Source organism: Myotis davidii, unplaced genomic scaffold, assembly GCF_000327345.1.
Source record: "Myotis davidii unplaced genomic scaffold, ASM32734v1 scaffold1298, whole genome shotgun sequence".
In the NCBI taxonomy this organism is placed as follows: Eukaryota; Metazoa; Chordata; class Mammalia; order Chiroptera; family Vespertilionidae; genus Myotis; species Myotis davidii.
In genome coordinates this window covers 94,557-105,130 of record NW_006288972.1, presented here as the reverse complement: position 1 = coordinate 105,130, position 10,574 = coordinate 94,557, and the positions used below count along the sequence as shown (strand labels likewise).

At 45.0% G+C, this 10,574-nt stretch overlaps 1 pseudogene; it reads left to right on the top strand.

Annotated features, from left to right (window-relative positions):
* Positions 1–4,574, top strand: part of LOC102751977 — a 5,650-nt pseudogene extending 1,076 nt beyond the window's left edge.
* Positions 4,575–10,574: the final 6,000 nt, after the last annotated feature.

Here is a 10,574-nt window from a genome sequence, read left to right as displayed (position 1 = left end):
ATCAATTCATGAGGTGACACTTGGGAAACGCTTTGACATTCAGATGGCACATAGAATTAAAGATGATGCCAGATGATCAGTAAAATAATAATGAGAAATAAGCTGCATCCAACTGGACTAACACAAATCTCATAATGCAAAAGGACTCCACGTTTTTACACTGAGGAGCACCTTGGACACTCAGTGACTCCGGGTCTCCTTCAGGTCTCCCCGGGCTTTTCAATATGGGTGTGCACCTTGGCCAGGTGACACCTGTGCTGTTCTCAAAGGGTGCCACCCCGCCTCACTGAGGGCAAGTCCCTAAGTCCTCCTTGTGGGTGAAGAGGACCACCACATGTCCCACGGCCCCTGCCCCAAAGACCTCCTTCTCCCTCCTCACTGCCATCGTGTCATGCGCAGTGAAGTGCCCCACTGAGTCACCAGCAGCAACACGTGTGGCTCTGGGACTGAGAGCAGGTAGCAGTCTCCGATGTCCTTGTACATCTCTTGGTTTTGGGCCTTTGCCTCTAACATGAAGGGCATGTCAACCACCAGGATGCTCCTCCCATTTCACGTGCCTGTGGCTACCTGGCAGGTCTTGGTCACCATCTGGGCTCCCTGTTTGGACTCAAACATGGTCTGGCAGAGGATGCTGTTCTCAGTGGCACTTTTCCCTCAGCTGGATTTGCCTACCAGGATCAGCCTCAGTGAGGATAATCCTAGAGTTAGATTTTTCTCTTCCACCTGTCAGAGCACCTGAGAAGATAATGTGTAATTGCTATGGACAGAATGTTAGTATCCCCCAAACTTACGTGCTAAAACCCTAGTCCCCAATATGATGGCATCTAGAACTGGGACCTTTGGAGGTGATTAGCGCTAGATGAGGGCAGGAGGTTGGAGCCCCCACGTGATGGGATTAGTGCCCTTAGAAGAAGAGGAAGGGAGCGGACCTCTCTCTCCATCAGATGAGGACACAGCAACCAGGAAGCAGGCTCTTCCCAGACACTGAATCTGCCAGTACCTTGATCTTAGACCTTCCAGCCTCCAGGATAGTGAGAAATAATGTTGGTTGTTTATCACCCAGTCTATGGTATTTTATTATAGCCTGAGATGACTGAGAGTAATAAATGCCTTTTGGGGAGGAAGAGGAGTAGGAGAACAAAAAAGGAAAAGACCCAGAAGAAAGAGCGTCTGTGATCAATTAGGGTGTCACTCCCTCTGTCTCCATCACAGGGCTGGGCTCAGCATGAAAGCCAGCCACTGGCCTAGACTGGAACAAACGCACCTCCCCACCCACCGTGTGCCTCTCTGGCATCAAGATTCTTTCTTATGGGTAATTCTGGATGCCAGGGTAGATTGAATTCAAGGCAGGCACGATGTTTGAGACATTCTATGGCTCTGGCCTCCCTCTTACTTCTGTCAAATACCCTGCCCTCAGGTTACCCAGGCTGTGACTTGAGGGAAAACAAGTTTAGGAGGTTTCCTCACAGAAGCAGACTTGCATTTCCACAGAAACTAGGAAGACATCTGTCCTCCCACCCACCCACCCACGCTGTCATTTAGGCAAAATGACAAGCATTTAAGGCAGTGATGGCGAACCTTTTGAGCTGGGCGTGTCAGCATTTTGGAAAACCCTAACTTAATTCTGGTGCCGTGTCACATATAGAAATTTTTTGATATTTGCAAACATAGTAAAACAAAGATTTATATTTTTAATATTTATTTTATATATTTAAATGCCATTTAACAAAGAAGAATGAAGCAAAAAAATGAGTTCAAGTGTCACCTCTGACACACATGTCATAGGTTCGCCATCACTGATTTAAGGGCTAGAGATGTCTTGTGAACCTTGTCTGGATACTTACTATTAGGTATTTATTGTTTTGGATGTGATGTTAATAAAGAGAAGAGTCCTACAGCTTTAAAGTTATGCGCTAAGAAGTTTAGATATGAAATGATATGATATCTGGATTGGCTTTCAAATAATCAAGACAGGAAGGGAGAGAGTAGATGAAACAAGACTGTCCAAGTATAATAATGACAGCTAATGATGATACATTGAGTTTGTACTTCTCTCTATTTGGAATGTTCCACTTTAAAAGTTTTCAAATCATATTTACAAAGGCTTACCAACGTTCACAATATTTCTTTTATTTCAAAATTTTTAGATATATTGGATGAAATGAGATACCTTTCAGCCTCTCAAGTGGAAGACTAAGAGATCTATATAGTCATTTCATAGGTCTTAGTAAAGCCTTTGTTGATACTGAAAATCTAATTTCTCCAAGGCTGAATAATCAATCCTTTTTCAAGTCAAGCAGTTTACACTACTTCCAGTGGGGGGTGTGTAGGAGGCAGCTGATCGATGTTTCTCTCTCATCGACGTTTCTAACTCTCTGTCCCTCTCCCTTCCTCTCTGTAAAAAATCAATGAAATAGATTTAAAAAGAAAAAGAAAAGAAATGCAAGGGAATTCTTGTCACAAAGGACAGGATAGTGACAATAACTTGGTGACAGGAGGAAGAGCAGTGAGATCAAGAAGGAAGTCAAGGAGAAGGAAAAACGGTGGTCGAGTAAGTGGAAGCTACACTGACACTTTAGAATCACAGCTAAAATACAGACAAAACATCCTGAATAATCAACTGAAGACTAGACGGAGAGAACCCTGGTAACCAAGGAGGGAAAATGAAGACTGCAAAAAGATGGCTAGGAAGTGCGGAGGGAGGCAAGAAAGGGCTGGCCGGGCTCCCACAGACGGCAGCTGAAGTTCCAGAGGGACATCTCAGCTGTGAGGGTTCCCACTGAGAACTCTGGGGTCTAAATCCCAAGCTGGACCCCTCAGCCAGAGCACCAGAACTGAGAAAAGTACCCAGACAACATATGGCTGTGAAAATCAGCAGGGTTTCTGTCTGCCAGGGAGAGACCACTGGAAATGTAGGCACCCACTTAAAGGGCCAACACACAAAATTCCATTTGCAGCCACTCACCTTGGGCTCTAGAGGGAGGACAGAGTGGACTGTAGCTGTGTGAGCAGAATCCAGGGTCGGGGGCTCTGGAGTTAGAGCTTGGAAGGCAGCTGCCTCTTTTCCTGTGCTGAGTCATTGCCTCAAACTGCAGGGAACATCTTCCTCCAGGAGACCTCCTTTACCATCCAGACAGCTTTTGCCTGGGGGGGCAAACAATTGCCCCACCCTGTTGGAAACTCCTCACTGGGTCAATAGCCTGGGGCAAATCAGGATGAATAAGGACCATTCTGAAGGCCGAGGAGGGTCTCTGGGCACTTTCAGTCTTTATGTGATCTCCTTCTGGACTGGGGGCTAGGAAAAGCAGATGTTGGTGCACATCTTGGTCCTTCCCTAAGGCATTCAGCCCCAGCAGAGGGCGCCACATGCTGTGGATTGCTGATAGCTCCAAACAGGGTACTCAGGACCAGTCACAAACAGCTTCTGACACTGTCCTGCACTAGAGATAGGGAGTCACAGCAGATCAACCTAATACACACACACTGACCCTAGCAGGCAGCCAAAATGGGGAGACAAAAAAAAGAACAAGACTGAAGAGCAGATTACAGAATTCAAAGAAGCTTTTTCACTATTTGACAAGGATGGTGATGGAACTATAACAACAAAGGAATTGGGAACGGTAATGAGGTCTCGAGCAGAATCCCACAGAAGCAGAGTTATAGGGCATGATAAATGAAGTGAATGCTGATGGTAATGGCACAATCGACTTCCCAGAATTTCTGACAATGATGGCAAGAAAAAATGAAAGATACAGACAGTGAAGAAGAAATTCAAGAAGCATTCCGGGTGTTTGATAAGGGTGGCAATGGCTATATTAGTGCAGCAGAGCTTCGCCATGTGATGACAGACCTTGGAGAGATGTTAACAGATGAAGAGGTTGATGAAATGATCAGGGAAGCAGATATTGATGGTGATAGTCACGTAAACTATGAAGAGTTTGTACAAATGATGACAGCAAAGTGGGGATATTGTACAGAATGTGTTAAATTTCTTGTACAAAATTGTTCATTTGCCTTTTCTTTTTTTTTAACTTGTCTGTAAAAGGTTCCCTCTACTATCAAAAAAAAAATATGCATGTATAGTCATTAGGACTTCATTCCTCCATGTTTTCTTCCCTTATCTTACTGTTATTGTCCTGAAACCTTCTTTTAGAAAATTGATCAAGTAACATGTTGCATGTGGCTTACTCTGGATATATCTAAGCCCTTCTGCACATCTAAACTTAGATGGAGTTGGTCAACTGAGGGAACATCTGGTTATGCCTTTTTTAAGTAGTTTTCTTTAGGAACCATCAGCATGTTGTTGTCGAGGTGTGGAGTTGTAACTCTGCATGGACTATGGGCAATCAACAGCATGTACTTAAGGGTTGCACTATTGCAAAACGGGTGTATTACCCAGGTACTCGTACACTATTTTTTTGTACTGCTGGTCCAGTACCAGAAACATTTACTTTCATTGTTACTTGCTTTTCAAACTTTGTTTAGCCACTTAAAGAAAATCTGCTTATGGAACAATTTGCCTCAAATCCATTCCAAGTTGTATATTTGTTTTCCAATAAAAAAAAAATTACCCCCCCCCAAAAAAAATTACTCATTCAGGTTATTGGTTTATAATCTGTGCGTGATGTCTGCTGTGTTTTAAAGCCTTACCTGTTACAGGCACCTCTCACTGACACCAAAGAAGTGTTACTAGACAGGACAGCCTCCTAGCTAGAGGGCTGTCCCCAGCCTCGATCCTTGGCTTCTCATATAAATGAATTCATACAAGAGACCTTGGCTGCATTGTGAAAAGCCAACTTATTAAAGCAATTAAAGCATGCACCTTTATTGAAAAAGCAAAGCAATAATCTATTTTATCCGGCTTCAAGCACAGGTGGGCTTTTCTGGCTAATTCAGAAAAGCAAGTGTGTGGAGCAAGTTCGAGGAGTAATATACCCTCCTCCTGTCTATAATAGGTTTCAAAAGATTCTTTTGCTGAGTATCTTGGTACAGATTAAGTCTCAAGGTTTTCTTGTCGTGGTCTTCCCAGAATCCTGGCAATTTTATCTTGCCAAGCCTTGAGACTGCTGGCTTCTCTCCTTAGGGAGTAAAACTGCCCTTTTTTCCTTTCCCCCTTCCCTCTCCCTTTCTGCATTCTCTCCTTAGGGAAGTATTTTGACCATTTGCTCTGCACCCTTGGTTGGGGAAGATAATAACTGTTTGTTAGTTGCAAGCTGGCTGCAAATTACTCACACTATTTGGCCTTGTCCTAATTTTTCTGTCTCAGTTTCCCCTATTCCTCCTACCCTGGAATCCTGTAACATTCTCACTTTTAAGCAATTATACCCAGCCCCAGAAGCAGGAAGAGATCTCCTTGGGATCTCTTTGGCAAACTTTTGAATGCTTTCTAACTTTGGGGTGTACTCTCAGCAGTTACAGCCAGCTGGGCCTACTCCATGCTTGGCAACATTCTTGTAACTTTTACCCTTTGGTTTCTGGTTCTAAGAAGGCAATTGAATCAGTCAGGGCCCTTTTGTGGCAGGTAACAGAATTTCGACTCACACCAGCGTAAGCAAAAAAGAGATTTATCACCTCAGATAATAAAACAGTGCAGAGACTTCTCCAGTCACTCTTCCTGTCCTCTCCCTTCTTCCCTCCTCCCTTCTCCCTCCCTCTGCTCTTTCCTTTCTCTTATGATTCTGATGGGGGGGGAGGGTGGCAGGGGGAGGGCATGTAATAAGAACAGAGCCACAGTTGTCTAATGATTATTCACTTTACTAACTATAGATAAGACGTTTTCTTTCAGACCCTGGGAACCGGAGGATGAAACAAGGCTGTAAAAAGATAAGATGCCTCGATGGGTTCATGACTCAGAAAAGAAACACATTCTGAGAACAGACCAAGGACAGGACACACTTTGATTTGGTTGCTGTGCCCAGACCCTGACCCCCTCCACGAGTTGACCTCAAGAACACTGACCATCTGACCATTCTCCAGTCCCAGGATTGGCTGAGCTGTTTGTAGCATCACAGATTAGCCACCTTGTTATCCGCCTTTGAGCTCCTGAAGGCTGGACTGCAAACCTGACCCTCCTCTTGCCCTGTTACACTTGCAGCCCACAGCTGCACGTAGCTATCTTACCCCTCAATCATATATAATCAGCCAACTAGCAAGGGGGTGACCGATGGCTCCTCCATACTACCAGCATTATTGGAATAAACGCTCATATATGATCCAACCCCATCTCTGTTTCATTTGAGTCAAGTGGTGACAGGTGGTCTCCAACCTGTTTTGTCTGGTGTCAATTCCTCCTCCTGCTAAGCCTCTTCCTCCTCCTCTTCCCCCACCTTCTCCTCCTTCTCCTCCTTCCCCTCCTCCTCTTCTTATTCCTTCTCTCCCTCTCTGCCTGGCTCCCTCCACCTCTCTCTCAGCTCTGCTTTCTGTGTTTAGTGTTACTCTCAGACAGGCTGTCTCCACGAGTGGGTGCTGAGCGCCAGCTTACATTTTTTTATAGCTAGTAATCCAGGAAGAAAAAGAATTTCTTTTTCCAACCACTCCAACAAAAATCTCTGCGTTTTGTGGGTGAGCCTGGATCACAGCCCATCCCTAAACCCATGCGGTGGCCTGGGGGGTGAAAGTTAGAGTCATAGCAGTGCTGGGTCTGGGATTGGAGGAGGGGTGTTTCCAAAGGAAAGTTCCCAGAAGAGTAAATCAGATGCTAAGCAGCAAAAAACAGCCAGTGTCCCAAAAAGATTCATCAGCACTGAATGTTTTCATTCGTGTATTGATAATGTTGGTGCACACTAGAGAGGGGTGGTTTTAGGACTTCTGTATGCATAGCTTAAATAAATAGATCCCATTTCTAAGTTATTTTTACTTTTCTTTCAGATTTTATTTTTTTTCAACCAGTGATACCTTTATCTATGTACTAGAGGCCCAGTGGATGGATTCGTGCAGCAGTAGGGTCCCTCGACCTGGCCTGTGGGATCGGGCCGAAACCAGCTCTCTGACATCCCCCTAGGGATCCTGGATTGCAAGAGGGTGCAGGCCAGGCCGAGGGACCCCACCAGTGTACAATTGGAGCTGGGGGGGGGGGCGGGGGGGATGTGGGAAGTTGGCCAGCTGGGGAGGGACCACGAAGGGCTCTAGGGTGTGTCCAGCCCACCTCGCTCTGTCCAGATCGGCCTGACCCAAGCAGCAAGCTAACCTGTCAGAGCAGCTGCCCCCTGGTGGGCAGTGCATGTCAGAATGAGCAGTTGAGCAGCCTTAGCATATCATTAGCATATTACACTTTGATTGGTTGAATGGCTGACCGGACTACCAGACACTTATCATATTAGGCTTTTATTATATAGGACTAGTGGCCCAGTGCACGAAATTCATGCACGGAGTGGGGGGTCATCCCTCAGCCCACCTGCACCCTCTCCAATATAGGAACCATGCAGGGATCGCCTGCCTGCCTGATCGCCCCTAATCACTCAACTTCCTGCCTGATCACCCCTAACCACTCATCTGCCTGCCCGATCGCCCCTAACCACACGCCTGCCTGCCTGATCGCCCCTAACCACTTCCCCTGCTAGCCTGATCGCCCCTAACCACCTCAGCCTTGGCTCCACCACCATGGCTTTGTCCAGAAGGACATCCAGAACGTCTCACAGAAGGTATCCCAGTCTAATTAGCATATGACCCTTTTATTAGTATAGATACCCGACTCTATTGTTCCATCAATAACAGTAACTATTTCTAACTTCTCACATGCAGTATGAGGCTTTTTGCCCTGCCCTTCCTTCTGCATTCCCACCCATACCCTCCTCCCCCATCTGCTACCAACTGGACTCCTCTGGATCACACCCAGTGGTAGGTCCCATCTTTCCTTTGGTTGGTTTCCACCCTACTTTTGTCTGCACAAACCTTCAAGGTGTGTGGTAAGCAAACTTTCTAAATTCCTGATGTTGAGAAAAAAAAATTTTTTTCCCTGACCATTCATTCCATAGCTGGATGAACTGCATTTAAAAATCCCAGTACAAGCCCAGCCCATTTAAAAATCCCAGTTAACCCTTGTCTGTTTGGCTCAGAGGATAGAGCGTTGGCCTACAGACTGAAGGGTTCAGGGTTCCATTCTGGTCAAGGGCACATGCCTGGGTTTCGGCTCAATCCCCAGTAGGGGCGTACAGGAAGCAACTGGTCAATTATTCTCTCTGAAATCAATGGAAAAAAATGTACTTTTAAAACCCAGTTCAAATCAATTTCTCAAAATTCTGAAGACATCGCTCCATTTGTCCTCCAGCTTATACTGGGGCTGGTAACAATCTGCTTTCTATACCTAAGCCCCCCAGATGTTACTGTGTTGGAATCTTCCTGTCCTTAGTGCTTTGCAATGTCATGAAGATGGATCTACGTGTACAAGAATATATTTTATTCCTATTTCTTGTGCTTGCCACTAAGTGAGCTTTTCATTCACAAAGTAAAGTCTTTCCTTAACTGTGCAACTCCCTTTTTCTTGATTTTCCCCTCCCCCTCCCTTTCCCTGTTCTCTCTCTCAGAGCGGTTGTTAGTGGATGTCTCATCAGCAGAACTTGGCCATGGAGGTAGTCTCTTCTGACCTTATCTTGTCTCTCATATTTGATGTCTCTTCTGTTAGATGGGTCAGGGTATCAAGGCCTGAGGGGTTCTTACTCAATACTATTCTTGATAAATGTTAAAATATAGCACAATATTTTACAGACACAATGGTAAACAGGGTGAGTTTGGCAGGAATTTAACCAGAGAAGTGTAGCCTATTGCAAAGAAAAAATCAACATGTAATTGACCAAATAGTGTATAGAAGCAATGGTAAGCCTCCTTTTAGGGAGACAGAGATTTGAATGTGACACCCCTGTGTCCTTTACCTTTTCTTTTAATTCTCACCCTAGGATTTTTTTTTTCATTGATTTTCAAAGAGAGGGAAAGACAGAGGGAAACACCAATGTGAGAGAAACACATCGACTGCCCAGGCCAGGTATATGCCCTTAGCCAGAATTGAACCTGGGACCCTTCGGTCTGCAGGCTGATGCTTTATCCACTAAGCCAAATCGGTTGGGCTACCTTTTCTTTTTAATCCTCAATCAAAGATATGTTTTTATTTATTTCAGAGAGAGAGGAAGGGAGAGAGAAAGACACACACATTAATGTGAGAGACAGACATAAATCTGTGCCTTCTGTACGCACTGGGGATCGAACCCAAAACCTAGGTATGTGTCCCAACCAGAAATTGAATCGACCACAGTCTTTTGGTGCATGGGATGGTGCTCCCACCAACTGAGCCACCAGGTCAGGTCCCTTTTTCATTATTTTATTTTATTTTTTTGTGGGGATGGGGGGTTGGACATTTTTAACTCCAGCAACTGAATGCTTAATCTCTAACTCTTGCCTTCTAACTGTCCCTATATATAGCATGTCCTTTCCGCTGATCAATGCAGTATGCTACAGTCTTCATCTCGCTGAAAGTGCTGTTTAGATGTTCTCTGCTTCTCTTAGGGCTTGTTTCTCTATCGGCTCACTTAGCCTCTGCTTACCTTGGCTCTCTGTCCTTCTTCACCAGAGGAAGGAGGAGGCAGCCTGCACAGTCAGGGGACTCTTCTCTACTCAGGTAGTCAGATCAGGGTCCTTCGTCTGTCGGGCAGGAACATCCAAAAGGGGAACTTTGCTCTGCAGTTCACAGCCCTACTGGAAATCTCTGCTCTCGCCAAAGAGATTGCTGAGTCCTTTTATGGTATGATCCAGCATGGCCTCGGGCCTGACTGCCTGGATTCTGTGCACACTGGATCATACCATGGGATGATCATCATGAGCAAATTTGGTATTGTCTTTTTAAATTCTTTATTGATTAAGGTATTACATATGTGTCCTTATCCCCCTATTGCCCCCCAACCCCAACCCCGCTCGTGCCCTCACCCCCCTAGTGTCTGTGTCCATTGGTTATGCTTACATGCACACTAGTCCTTTGGTTAATTTATTCCCCCCACCCCCTCCCCCATCATCCCTTTGAGATTTGATGGTTTATTTGATGCTTCTATGTCTTTGGATCTATTTTTGTTCATCAGTTTATGTTGTTCATTATATTCCACAAATGGGGGAGATCATGTGATACTTATCTTTCTCTGACTGGCTTATTTTGCTTAGAAAAATGCTGTCTAGGTCCATCCATGCTGTTGCAAATGGTAAGAGTTCTTTTTCTATAGCTGCGTAGTATTCCATTGTGTAGATGTAGCACATTTTTTAATCCACTCATCTGCTTCTAACTCACTAATTTGGTCCTCAGCTTCTTCTAGTCTACTCTTGAAGCCTTCATTGTGTTCTTTATTGCAGTTATGTCATTCTTCATTTCCTTATGATTCTTACATTTTTTGGTGAATTTTGTATCCAGACGTTTGAGCATCCTTATAACCATTACTCTGACTTCTTTCTCTGACAAATTGCTTGCCTCCATTTCATTTAGTTCCTTTTCTGGTGATTCCTCCTTTTCTTTCCTTTGGGGGGTTGTTTCTTTGTCTCCCCATTTTTGCTCTCACTGAAGGGTTGAGGCGCCAAGTCACGCGGGGCCTGTGCCTGCAGTG